Source organism: Mus caroli, unplaced genomic scaffold, assembly GCF_978045245.1.
Source record: "Mus caroli unplaced genomic scaffold, Mus_caroli_1 scaffold_5, whole genome shotgun sequence".
Lineage (NCBI taxonomy): Eukaryota > Metazoa > Chordata > Mammalia > Rodentia > Muridae > Mus > Mus caroli.
This window is the reverse complement of record NW_028227260.1, coordinates 129,572,035-129,585,329: the sequence shown is the minus strand read 5'-3', so window position 1 is coordinate 129,585,329 and position 13,295 is coordinate 129,572,035.

The window sequence follows — 13,295 nt, the reverse complement described above, 5'->3', positions numbered from 1 at the left end:
AGTCTTCGTTCTTCTTGAGTTTAATGTCCTGGGCATATATCTAGAAGATGTTCCAACCAGTAAGAAGGACACATGCTCCACTATGTTCATAGCAGCCTTATTTATAATAGCCAGAAGCTGGAAAGAACCCAGATGCCATTCAACAGAGGAATGGATACAAAATATGTGGTACATTTACACATGGAGTACTACTCAGCTATTAAAAAGAATGAATTTATGAAATTCCTAGGCAAATGGATGGACCTGGAGGGCATCATCCTGAGTGAAGTAACCCAATCACAAAAGAACTCACACAATATGTATGCACCCACACTTTGATCTTCCTTCCTCTTGAGCTTCATTTGGTCTGTGAATTGTATTTTGGGTATTCTGAGCTTTTGGGCTAATATCCACTTATCAATGAGTGCATGTCATGTATGTTCTTTTGTGACTGAGTTACCCCACTCACGATGGTATTTTTAAGTTCTATCCATTTGCCTAGGAATTTCATAATGTCATTGTATTTAATAACTTAGTAGTACTCCGTTGTATAAATGTACCACAGTTTCTGTATCTATTCCTTTGTTGAGGGACATCTGGGTTCTTTCCAGCTTCTGGCTCTTATAAATAAGACTACACAGTGGAGTATGTGTCCTTGTTATATGTTGGAGCATCGTTCGGGTATTTTCCCAGGAGTGGTATAGCTAGGTCCTCAAGTAGTACTATGTCTAATTTTCTGAGGAACTTTCAGGCTGATTTCCAGAGTGGTTGTACCAGCTTGCAATCCCACCAACAATAGAGGATTGTTCTCCTTTCTCCACATCCTCACCAGCATCTGCTGTCACTCAGTTTTTGATCTTAGCCATACTGACTGGTGTGAGATGGAATCTCAGTGTTGTCTTGATTTACATTTCCCTGATGACAAAGAAGATTGAACATTTCTTTAGGTGCTTCTTGGCCATTGGATGTTCCTTAGCTGGGAATTCTTTGTTTAGCCTGTACCCCATTTTTAATAGGGTTATTTGGTTCTCTGGAGTCTCACTTCTTGAGTTCTTTTTATATATATATATATATATATATATATATATATATATTGAATATTAGCCCTCTATCAGATGTTGAATTGGTAATGATCTCCCAATGTGTTGTTTGCTGTTTTGTCCTATTGACAGTGTCCTTTGACTTACAGAAGTGTTGCAACTTTAAGAGGTCCCATTTGTCTATTGTTGATCTTAGAGCACAAGGCATTGGTGTTCTGTTCAAGAAAATCTCCCCTCTGCCCATGTGTTTGAGGCTTTTCCCCTACTTTCCCTTCTATTAGTTTCAGTGTACCTGGTTTTATGTAGAGTTCCTTGATTCACTTGGACTTGAGATTTGTATAAGGAGATAGGAATGAATCAATTTGCATTCTTCTACATGTTGACTACCAGTTGAACCAGCTCCATTTGTTGAAAATGCTCTTTTCCCACTGGATGGTTTTAGCTCCTTTGTCAAAAAACAAGTGACCATAGATGCATGTGTTCATTTCTGGGTCTTCAATTCTATTCCATTGATCTACCTGCCTGTGTCTGTACCAATATCATATAGTTTTATCATTGCTGATCTGTAATACAGCTTGAGGTCAGGGATGGTGATTGCCCCAGAAGTTCTTCATTGTTGAGAATAGTTTCACTATTTAGGTTTTTTGTTATTCCATATGAATTTGCAAATTGTGCTTTCAAACTCTATGGAGAATTGAGTTGGAATTTTGATGGGGATTGAATTGAATGTGTAGATTGCTTTCAGCAAATGGCCATTCTTACTATATAAATCCTACCAGTCCATGAGCATGGGAGATCTTTCCATCTTCTGACATCTTCCAGTTCTTTCTTCAGAGACTTGACATTCTTTTCATACAGATATTTCACTTGTTTGGTTAGAGTCACTTCAAGGACTTTTATATTATTTGTGAATATTGTGAAGAGGGTTGTTTCCCTAATTTCTTTCTCATCCTTTTATCCCTTGATTAGAGGAAGGCTTTTGATTTGTTTGAGTTAATTTAATATCCTGCTGAAGTTGTTTATCAGGTTTAGGAGTTCTCTGGTAGAATTTTTGGGGTTACTTAAGTATACTTACTATCATATCATGTGCAAATGGTGATATTTTGAATTCTTCCTTTCCCATTTGTATCCCTTTGACCTTCTTTTGCTGTCCAATTGCTCTGAAAGGGACTTCAAGTACTATATTGAGTAGATATGGGAGAGAATAGGTCTAGTTCCTGATTTTAGTGGGATTGTTTAAGTTTCTCTACATTTAGTTTGATGTTGGTTGCTAGTTTGCTCTATATTGCTTTTGCTATGTTTAGGTATGGGCCTTTAATTCCTGATCTTTCCAAGACTTTTAACATGAAGGGATGCTGAATTTTTTCAAATGATTTTTCAGCATCTAATAAAATGATCATGTGTTATTTTTTTTTATTTGAGTGTGTTGGGTTATCCAGGACTTACCATAGTGGGAGAACTGGGATCTGATGATGCCAAGTAGGGCTGGTTTTTGTTGCTTATATTCTCGAGATTGCCTCTGTAGTGCTACTTGCCCTTGCTGTCTCTGACTAGAGCTTGTTCTTCCTGTGATACTAGTTTTTGTCAGAACTCGGAGTCCAGCTGTCTCTGTGATCCTGTGATTCTGGAATTCTGTGATCCTGAGATCCTGGGTGTGTCAGAGCCCCTGGGAATCAAGCTGCCTCTGGGTTTTTGCAGGAGTGTATGAAGAGACAGAGCCCTGGGTCTGCTCTGGGCACAGGTACAATCTGGAAGAAACCTGTGCCTCTGGCTGGGCAGGGGTTTTTCTTTCCCTGGTTCCTGGAGGGGTTCCCATTTATGCTGGGTGTTGGGAAAGATGATGTGGCCTCAGCTGTGCTCTTGAGTGTTTCGGAGCTCCAGTGTTCCTGAGAGTTGAGCTTCCTTCTGTGATCCTGTGATCCCGTGATCCTGGGCATGTCAGAGTACCTGTGATGCTGGGAGTTTCAGAGCACCTTGGAGTTTGGCTCCCGCTGGGTGTGTATGAGTGGGTGCAGACCTAGTGCCCCAGGTCTGCTCTAGGTGCAGATTCAAACCAGAAGCATTAAAATGGTTTTTAAATACATATACACAATATTTATTGACTACTCTGATTCAGACTTTCTTACCATCCTTATCTATGCTTTCCTTTCCCAAAATTTCTCTCTCGTTTTCAGTTCATATCTATTTACTTTGTACTGTGGCCCACTAAGATTAATCTGAGCCATTTGTGTGACCATGAGTTTGGAGCTATCCATAAGAGACTGGTAGGCTCAGGACTGGCTACACAACTAAAAATCAATCATTCTTTCTATCTTATCTTCTATCAGTTTCAGGTTGTTCAAGTGTAAAGCACAAAATCCCCATGATCCTCATGGCTTTCCATGACCAACATTTGATATGGCTAGTCTTTTATGGGCCTAGTACAGGTAACCGCAGTTGTAAGGAGTTGAAGATTGCACTGGCTATACTAAGTCCAGAGGATGGCATTTTGCAGCCCATATCCCTGTCTTCTGGCTCTTCCATACTTTCTGCTCCCTTTTTTACAGTGTTCCCTGAGCCTTAGAGGTGGTGGGGTAAGTGTCTTGTTTATGACTGAGCCCAGAAGTGTCTTCTATTCTCAACATCTTGGGTTACCAGGAGACTCTGCATTCTCTGCAAAAAGGGGTTTCTTAGATTAAGTCTGGAGACAGCTTTTGTCTATGGGAAAAAAACATAAGTATTACAAAATACTTAGAAGCTGTGTCAGTTTAGCTAAACAGCAGGAATGAGTTCCCCACCTGGGTCTACTACCTCTTCAGACCTAGGCTGTCAGTTGGGCTTATAGTACCAGGCAGTTTCATTCTATCACCTTCCCACCTATGAAGCAGGAGCCAAATCCAGTCAGGGGATAGCTGATTACCCTCAAAGCAGTCAAGCCACTGTTGCACAGGTGGGCATATTTTTCCCAGTAAGATGACCTTCTAGCTCCTAGAGTTCATCTTCCAGTAGGTTGAATGCTAGCCAGCAGCAAAGAAGTTTCCAGGTCAGTTCTAGTCTACTTTTTATATATCTGATCACTATGGTGAGCGGTGCTTTCTGAAATAGGAGTTTTTCCTTTAATTCTAGTAAACAACCAAGAGGGTTGGCAGGGAACTGGGATGTTTTGGAGGCCTTTGGGGCCTCCCTTACATATTCCTATGACAGAATTTCAGATCTGTGACTGGAAAAGATGTTGATTGGGCCTAGGAACTGCTTTTAGGATCAGAGTCATCTAATCATAAAGAATAATTTTCTTTAATGGTTCTTTTGTGTTTTTATTTGGCTTACAAGACAATAGGCTTCCATATTACTGCATTATGGTCCTACTAATTAGGTTAATAATTCCCAGCCTCACCCGCGCTACTGTTTCAATTCCTCAGTCTCCATATCAGTAGTCAGAGTTGAATAATTAACAGATTTTCTTTTGATGAGAAAATTGCATACAATTAAATGAAAAAGCCTTATGTTCATATTTATTCCATTTTGACAAATTCACACATATATATTAAGTAACTTTAAGAATATACTATCAAGTCAGAATTTTGTCATTTACCAACCCAATTGATCTCTGCCATATTTATTTTCCCACAACATACATATTTTTTCTTCTGGACATTAGCAAATGCTTTATGTGAGATTTGTTCATACAAAATGATGTTTTTTTTCCATGTATCGATGCTATTTCATATTAAAAAGTAGTGGATTCCAAATTATTGTGATATTCAATTTTCTCAATATATCAAGTTTTTAATGATATTGATAGACACCTAGGATGCTTCTAGTTTTTACTATTATGATTTAAACTTCAATGAGTGTTTGTGACCATAATTTATGTGGACATATGCTTTTAAAATTATTTTTACTAAATATGTAGGAGTTTAATTGCTTTATTGTAGGATAATTTAGTTATAGAAGAAATAGCTGGGATATTTTCCAAAGTCATAGTACCATTTTATACTCCCACCAATGTAGGAAAATTCTGATTGCTCCATTTTCTTGCCCACATATGATGTTGATAATTTTCTTAATTTGTGCTGCTCAGGTGGGTGTTTGATGATAGAGACTTTTAGTTTTAATATGCTTTTCTATGATGCCTAATGATATTAAGTATTTTTTCATGTTAGCCTTTCCTATATATACTCTTGTGCTCTCAATTCAAACCTTTTGCCCCTTTAAATATTTTAAAATAAATTTAGGTTTAAGAAAGTGTTGTAAGACTACTGTAAAAAAAAGTTACTATAATTTTAGAACATTATGCAAATGTGATAATGCATTTATCAAAATGTGACATTTGCTGCTGACTGTAAACTGCTAGAGCTCTGTTGTAAGCTTTTCTATTGATGTCCTTTTTCCGTAGCAATATCAATCTACGATGCTATACTGTCTCTGTGCCTTAGTAGCGTTGAATCTGTCATTGTTCCTTAGACTTTACTTTTGACTGATCATGTTGACACTCTTGAGGGGTACTGTATACTCTTTATCAATTTGGTTTTATCTAATGTTTTGTCAGAATCAGGCTAGAGTCTATGTGTTAAGGATAGGAATAAGGCAAAGTGCCCTTTTCAACTATGACAGCAGAGACACTGGACATGAAATTTATCAGTGGTGATGTTAACCTTAGCTGCTTGACCAAGAGGGTGCCTTTTAAGTTTTACAGAGTGAAATTTCTCAGTAGCATAAATCCTCACTACATGCATAATACACACTTGGCCAGACCTTATACTCTTTCTACTAGAAATAAATAGCCAAGTCTATCTCACAGGTAAGGGGAGGAGAACTAAACTCCATTTGGCATATGGGGGAGTAATTTTTTAAAAAGCTAAACATACAAAGTAACTACAGAATTAATATTTGAAGTAACTAGAAAGATTTCTTTTTCATTAAAATTTGATCTGCTAATTTTATCATTCACTAGTGGATCATGCTTACAAAATATATTGCAATATTGATTTTCTTTTATTCTTGTTTCTTCCACTTTTATTAGCTGGAATTCTTCTATGAAAAAGACTTAGTCCTCATTCTCTGTTTATTTATTAAATTAACTACAGGAATGTAGATGTGCATATTCTTTAGCTAATGGTATATTATTATAATTATTTAGCTAGTTGTTCTCCTTTTCCAGCCATTAGGGACTCTCACAGATTGGGCCTTCTATCACTTTGTCATGACCCTTTTCTTTGTGGTTGCTTTTAAAAGCAGTTTCTTCCAATATAACATTATTTAACTTTGTCTTGTATTGGCCCTGAATATTCCTTAGAATCATTCATTTTTTTCAAGAACTCATGACTGGTTTAATGGGGAATAATATTTAGAAAGTATGGTGGTTTGGATGTAAATGGTCCCCTAAGGTTCAGTTTCTAATGTATAGAACTGGTTGAGAAGGATTAGGAGATGTACCCTTACTTTCAGGATAGCATTTTAAATGTAAATGAAGAAAATATCTAATTAGGGAAGAGCAGATGCTGGTGAGGAGGTGGACAAAGAGGAACACTCCTCAATTTTTGGTGGGATTGCAAGCTTGTACAACCACTCTGGAAATCAGTCTGGCAACTTGTCAGACAATTGGTCATAGTACTACACAAAGATCCAGCAATACCTTTCTTGGGCATGTACCCAGAAGATGTTCCAACTTGTAATAAGAAAACATGCTCCACTATGTTCATAATAGCCTTATTTATAATAGCTATAAGTTGGAAAGAACCCAGATGTCCCTCAATAGAGGAATGGATATAGAAAATGTGGTACATTTACACAATGGAATACTACTCAGCTATTAAAAACAATGAATTTATGAAATTCTTAGACAAATGAATGGATCTGGAGGATATCATCCTAAGTGAGGTAGCCCAATCACAAAAGAACACACATGATATGCACTCACAGACAAGTGGATATTAGCCCAGAAACTTACAATTTGCAGAACACATGAAAATCAAGAAGAAGGAAGACCAAAGTTTAGATACTTTGCTCCTTCTTAGAATGGGGAACAAAATACCCATGGAAGGAGTTACAGAGACAAAGTTCAGAGCTGAGACAGAAGGAAGGACCATCCAGAGACTGCTCCACCTGGGGATCCATCCCATAAACAACAAGCAAACACAGACACTATTGCATATGCCAGCAAGATTTTGCTGACAGAACCCTGATATAGCTGTAAGAGAGGCTCTGCCAGTGTCTGGCAAATACAGAAGTGAATGCTCGCAGTCATCTATTGGATGGAACACAGGTCTCCCAATGAAGGAGGTAGAGAAAGTGCCCAAGGAGCTAAAGGGTTCTGCAACCCTACAGGAGGAACAACATATGAACTAATCAGTACCGCATCCCCCAGAGCTTGTGTCTCTAGTTCCATATGTGGCAGAGGGTGGCCTACTAGGCCATCAATGGGAGGAAAGGTCTTGGTCTTGTGAAGAATTTATGCCCCAATACAGGGGAATGCCAGGGCCAGGAAGCTGGAATGGGTGGGTTGGGGAGCAGGGCGGGGTGTGGTTTATAGTGGACTTTTGGGGTAGCATTTGAAATGTAAGTGAAGAATATATCTAATAAAAATCATTATGCAAAAAGATTACTTTTAAAGATAAATAATAAAGTAATTAAACCTTTCTTGCTGCCTGCCAGAACAGAAACTGGCTGAGAAAACTAAAGAGAGAGAGAGAGAGAGAGAGAGAGAGAGAGCGATGTGTCTTTGTAGGTTTTCATAGGGGGATGGTTTTGGTTTTAAAAGCCTTTACTAGCCCCAGTCTCTCTTTACAGATCAAGATGTAGCTGTCATCTCCAGCACCATGCTTCCCTACCTGCTGCTATAATTCCTGACATGATGAATGTGAACTCACCCTCTGAAGATATAAGCAAGTACCAAACTAAACACTTTCTTCTATAAGTTGCCTTGGTCATGGTATTTCTTCACAACAATAGAACAGTACGTATGATAGAAGCCAAGGTGTGACCCTGGGTGTGCTTGTTGCTAACAAGATATTACTGTTTCTAGATCTTCTTGGTATGTAGAGACAGGAAAGTAATGACTAAATAAGCATATTTTATGTTTAATTGACCCATATACTTAGTAAAACTAGTGGACCTACATTGATACCTCTGATACCAATCCAGAACAAAAAGGATTTTTTATTGTTTTTCCCATAGTAGACAGAAACATTGCCTCCAAAAGAAACTGGACCTGGAAAGCAGCAAGTATGCCCCATTAAATTGCAAGAAAGAACTGAAGTTTTTAATCAGGTGGTTCTAAGATACAGAGATTACCTTGGGTCATCTGAGTGGGCTCATTATTTCATGATGCCCATAAAAATCTGGGATACACTCTGGAAATCAGTCTGGCGGTTCCTCAGAAAATTGGACATAGTACTACCGGAGGATCCCGCAATACCTCTTCTGGGCATATATCCAGAAGTTGTTCCAACTGGTAAGAAGGACACATGCTCCACTATGTTCATAGCAGCCTTATTTCTAATATTCAGAAGCTGGAAAGAACCCAGATGCCCCTCAACAGAGGAATGGATACAAAAAATGTGGTACATTAAAAAAATGGAGTACTAATCAGCTATTAAAAGGAATGAATTTATGAAATTCTTAGGCAAATGGTTGGACCTGGAGAGCATCATCCTGAGTGAGGTAACACAATCACAAAAGAACTCAAATGATATATACTCACTGATAAGTGGATATTAGCCCAGAAACTTAGTATACCCGAGATATAAGATACAATTTGCAAAACACATGAAACTGAAGAAGAACGAAGACCAAAGTGTGGACACTTTGCCCCTTCTTAGAATTGGGAACAATCACCCATAGAAGCAGTTACAGAGACAAGTGTGGAGCTGAGACAAAAGGATGGACCATCTAGAGACTGCCATATCCAGGGATCCATCCCATAATCATCCTCCAAACGATGATACCATTGCATACACTAACAAGAGTTTGCTGAAAGGACCCTGATATAGCTGTCTCTTGTGAGACAATGCTGGGGCCTAGCAAACACAGAAGTGGATGCTCACAGTCAGCTATTGGATGGATCACAGGGCCCCCAATGGAGGAGCTTGAGAAAGTACCCAAGGAGCTAAAGGGATCTGCAACCCTATAGGTGGAACAACATTATGAACTAACCAGTACCCCGGAGCTCTTGACTCTAGCTGCATATGTAACAAAAGATGGCCTAGTCAGCCATCGCTGGAAAGAGAGGCCCATTGGACATGCAAACTTTATATGCCCCAGTACAGGGGAACGCCAGGGCCAAAAAGTGGGAATGGGTGGGTGGGGTAGTGGGGGGGAGGGTATGGGGGACTTTTGGGATAGCATTGGAAATGTAATTGAGGAAAATATGTAATAAAAAATATTTTTAAAAAAAAAGTGGGGTAAAAATAAAAAACAGTAGGAGGAAGGTGTGACTCTGCAAGGAAGACATAGAAAGATAAAACATTACTGACTTTCATGGAGAAAGGATACTATGAGCCAAATAAGCCATGTCCTTGTAGAAGCCGGGAAAGAACAGTAGGCCGGTTATCCTTTGTAAAGGCCAGCAAGGAAAGCAGTATGCTGACACTTTCATTTTCATCCTTAAGGTACATACTGAAATTTTATCTACAGAGCTATATGAAAATAAATGTGTTACTTTAAGGCACTAAGTTTATGGTAATTTATTATAACCACAGTAGAAAACTAATCCATTCTTGTGTCTTCCATGTTAATTATTTCACTGGTAGAGAAAGCTTGTTCTTACTTCTTTTAATCCACTTATAGTTTTCAACCATGGCAAACATGTAATAAAGTTTCTGAATTGCTGAACTATACCCTTGTAAAGAAATTTATCTATAATACAATGCTTGTGTGGGATTCTGTTGTTCTTTATCTTGGAAATTTTATCAAGACACACCACAATTATCAAGCCAGATGCTTCCCTCTTCACTTCATGAAATAAATCTATATAATATTTATAAAAGTTAGATATATTTATGACACTTTATTCCACCCCAGGTTCTGCTGATGTACTAGATTATTTTTGATGTTTATACAGTGAGACATTACCTGTGTTGGTACTATGGGTTTTGAAAAATATGTATTCCTGTGTCTCTAGCAGAGTGCTATGCAGAACATTTCTATCATCTAAAAATTTACATATGTAGTTCATTTGTAATCATTCCTGACCCCCTAAAACTTCTAGAAACCAAAGATCTGTCTTCTATATGTTCCTTTTGCTTTGCCAAAATGCATGTAAGATTCATCTCCATTGTTGCAAAAGCAAACATCTCTCCTTTTTGATTAGCAAATACGACTCCACAGCCTCTAGATCCATTTACCTATTGAACAGTCTCTAGATTGCTTCCATTTTGGAGAAGTAGTAAAACTGTTATAGCCCTAACTATACAGTTTTTGTGTACATATAAATTTGCAATTCACTTAGGGAAGTATGCAAGAATGAGAAAGTTGACTCATCTCAAAATTCTATGTTCAGTTTTATAAGAAGCAAGTAAACTGCTTTCTGAGCTGCTGTGCAACTTCTATACACTTCACTTCAATTTTTTTAGTTTTATTATTGAATTTGTATGAGATTCATTGATATTCTGAGTATCAGTCTTATCAGATATTAATTGTAAAAATATTTTCTCCTAGTAAAACACTTTTGTAGATCAATAATGTCTCCTTGTGAGCAAGAGTGAGCAACAGATTTAGCGGTTTTTTTGGTTTTTTGTTTTTTTTTGGTTTTTCGAGACAGGGTTTCTCTTTATAGCTCTGGCTGTCCTGGAGCTCACTTTGTAGACCAGGCTGGCCTCGAACTCAGAAATCTGCCTGCCTCTGCCTCCTGAGTGCTGGGATTAAAGGCATGCGCCACCACGCCCGGCGCGTTTTTTGTTTTTTTTTTTTTTTTAATATTTTTTATTACGTATTTTCCTCAATTACATTTCCAATGCTATCCCAAAAGTCCCCCATACCCTCCCCCCCACTTCACTACCCATCCATTCCCATTTTTTTGGCCCTGGCATTCCCCTGTACTGGGGCATATAAAGTTTGCAAGTCCAATGGGCCTCTCTTTGCAGTGATGGCTGACTAGGCCATCTTTTGATACATATGCAGCTAGAGTCAAGAGCTCCGGGGTACTGGTTAGTTCATAATGTTGTTGCACCTACAGGGTTGCAGATCTCTTTAGCTCCTTGGATACTTTCTCTAGCTCCTCCATTGGGGGCCCTGTGATCCATCCAATAGCTGACTGTGAGCATCCACTTATGTGTTTGCTAGGCCCTGGCCTAGTCTCACAAGAGATAGCTATATCAGGGTTTAATGGAATGTTTATCAGTTTTATATTTCTACTTTTTCCTATGTCTTGTACACAAACCCCTCATCTACATGTTTATGAAAAATATTTAACCATGTTTTCCTTTAAACTGTATGGTTTAACCTTTATGTTTATGTTGATGGCCCATCTTGAATCAAGTCTGTATATCTTATGATAAAAGGTTTGAGAATCATTACTTGTATAAGTGGAATTTTCATATTTACTGTCACAAAAAGGTTAAGATTCTTATTTATCCTCATGGTTATGCAATTATTCTAGAACCATCTGTAAAAGGATATCAAAAGGCAAACAAAACAAAATCAGAATATTTTCCTTTCCTTGTAGAATTGCTTTTGTTCTGACAAAAATTGAATAAATGTCTAAGTTCAGGTTTATTTCTGAATTTCCATTTTTAACAATATTTGTCATTACTTGGGGGAATATAAGTCTTGACCTTAATATTAACATTTTATATCAACTAAAGTACTTCCTTCAGTGATGTTCTCTTTTAATATTGTCTTGATTTCTCCCAGTCTTTGGAATGCTATACGGGTTTTTTGTTTGTTTGTTTTTTGTTTTTGTTTGTTTTAGATTCAGTTTGTCAATTCCTACAACAAAAATTTGCTTATAGCCAGGCATGGTTGGTGCACGTCTTTAATCCCAGCACTAGGGAGGCAGAGGCAGGCGGATTTCTGAGTTCAAGGCCAGCCTGGTCTACAAAGTGAGTTCCAGGATAGACAGGGTTATGCAGAGAAATCCTGTCTCGAAAAACCAAAACCAAAACCAAAACCAAAACCAAAACCAAAACCAAAACCAAAACCAAAACCAAAACCAAAACCAAAACCAAAACCAAAACCAAAACCAAAACCAAAACCAAAACCAAAAAAAAAAAAAAAAACCAAAAAACCCTGCTTATATTTGACTGGAATTGTAGGACACACTTGAAACAACAAAGAAATTGGAAAAAATATTTTTTTCTTTTCCCTCCTAAACCATAACCGTAGTGTATTCATCTCATTCATTTATTGGTTTTGTTAGATATTTTTCCTGAGAATGCATATATTGACCTTGCTTGTTATTGTTAAATTTTTTCCTATTTATCTATTTGAGGCTATTATGTATAGAATTATTTTTGAAATTCATTTTCCAAAGAATGTATGTGATAAATCACAATGTGGTTTATTTTGATAGGGTATTTCGTTGTGCTATAGCATTGATAAAACAAAATAGAGATTGCAACATCAGCCACATGCACATATATGAACTAGTTTTCCTTTAATTAGTATTTATAAATAAAATAATGGTTTGTGATAGTTTTGAATATGTATATTGTTTGCTCTGTTCGTATTAACTCATTTTGTACTCTCTCCCCATGTTTTTGGTCCCTTCTGTCTCTTCAAATAGTCTCATATCTACCTTTATTTCTTTTTATTTTCTTTGTAACGTTATCTTTGTTCTATATATATGTGTGTGCATATGGAGAATAGAAGTTAACATTAAATGACTTCCTCAATCTGTATCTTACTTTTTTTAGAATAACTGTCCAAGAATTTATTTTATTGTATTTACTTTTAAGTTTGTTTTCAATTTATTTGAAAATTTGAGTATTTTATTTGAGAAAGGGTTCTTAAATTAACAGTGAGATCACAGATTCAACTAGGTTGGCTAGAAAACACTCTCCTCTGGGCATACCTGGGGGTGGTATCTATAAAGTCAGAAAACCCATGATTCTGAACTTTGTCAAAAAGGAAAAAATGTGGGGTGAGCACAAGCATTCATCATTGTGTACTGTTTTCATATAGATACAATGTGAATAGCCAGCCATGCCTTCCATGCTGGTTGCCATGTCATTCACAATATGATAAACTATATCCCTTTGGAAATGTAAGGCAAAATAAACTCTTTCCACTCCCCAAAGGTAAATCAATGGATAAAAGGCAGCCTTTATAACAAATGATATTGGTGCAAGTAGATAGACA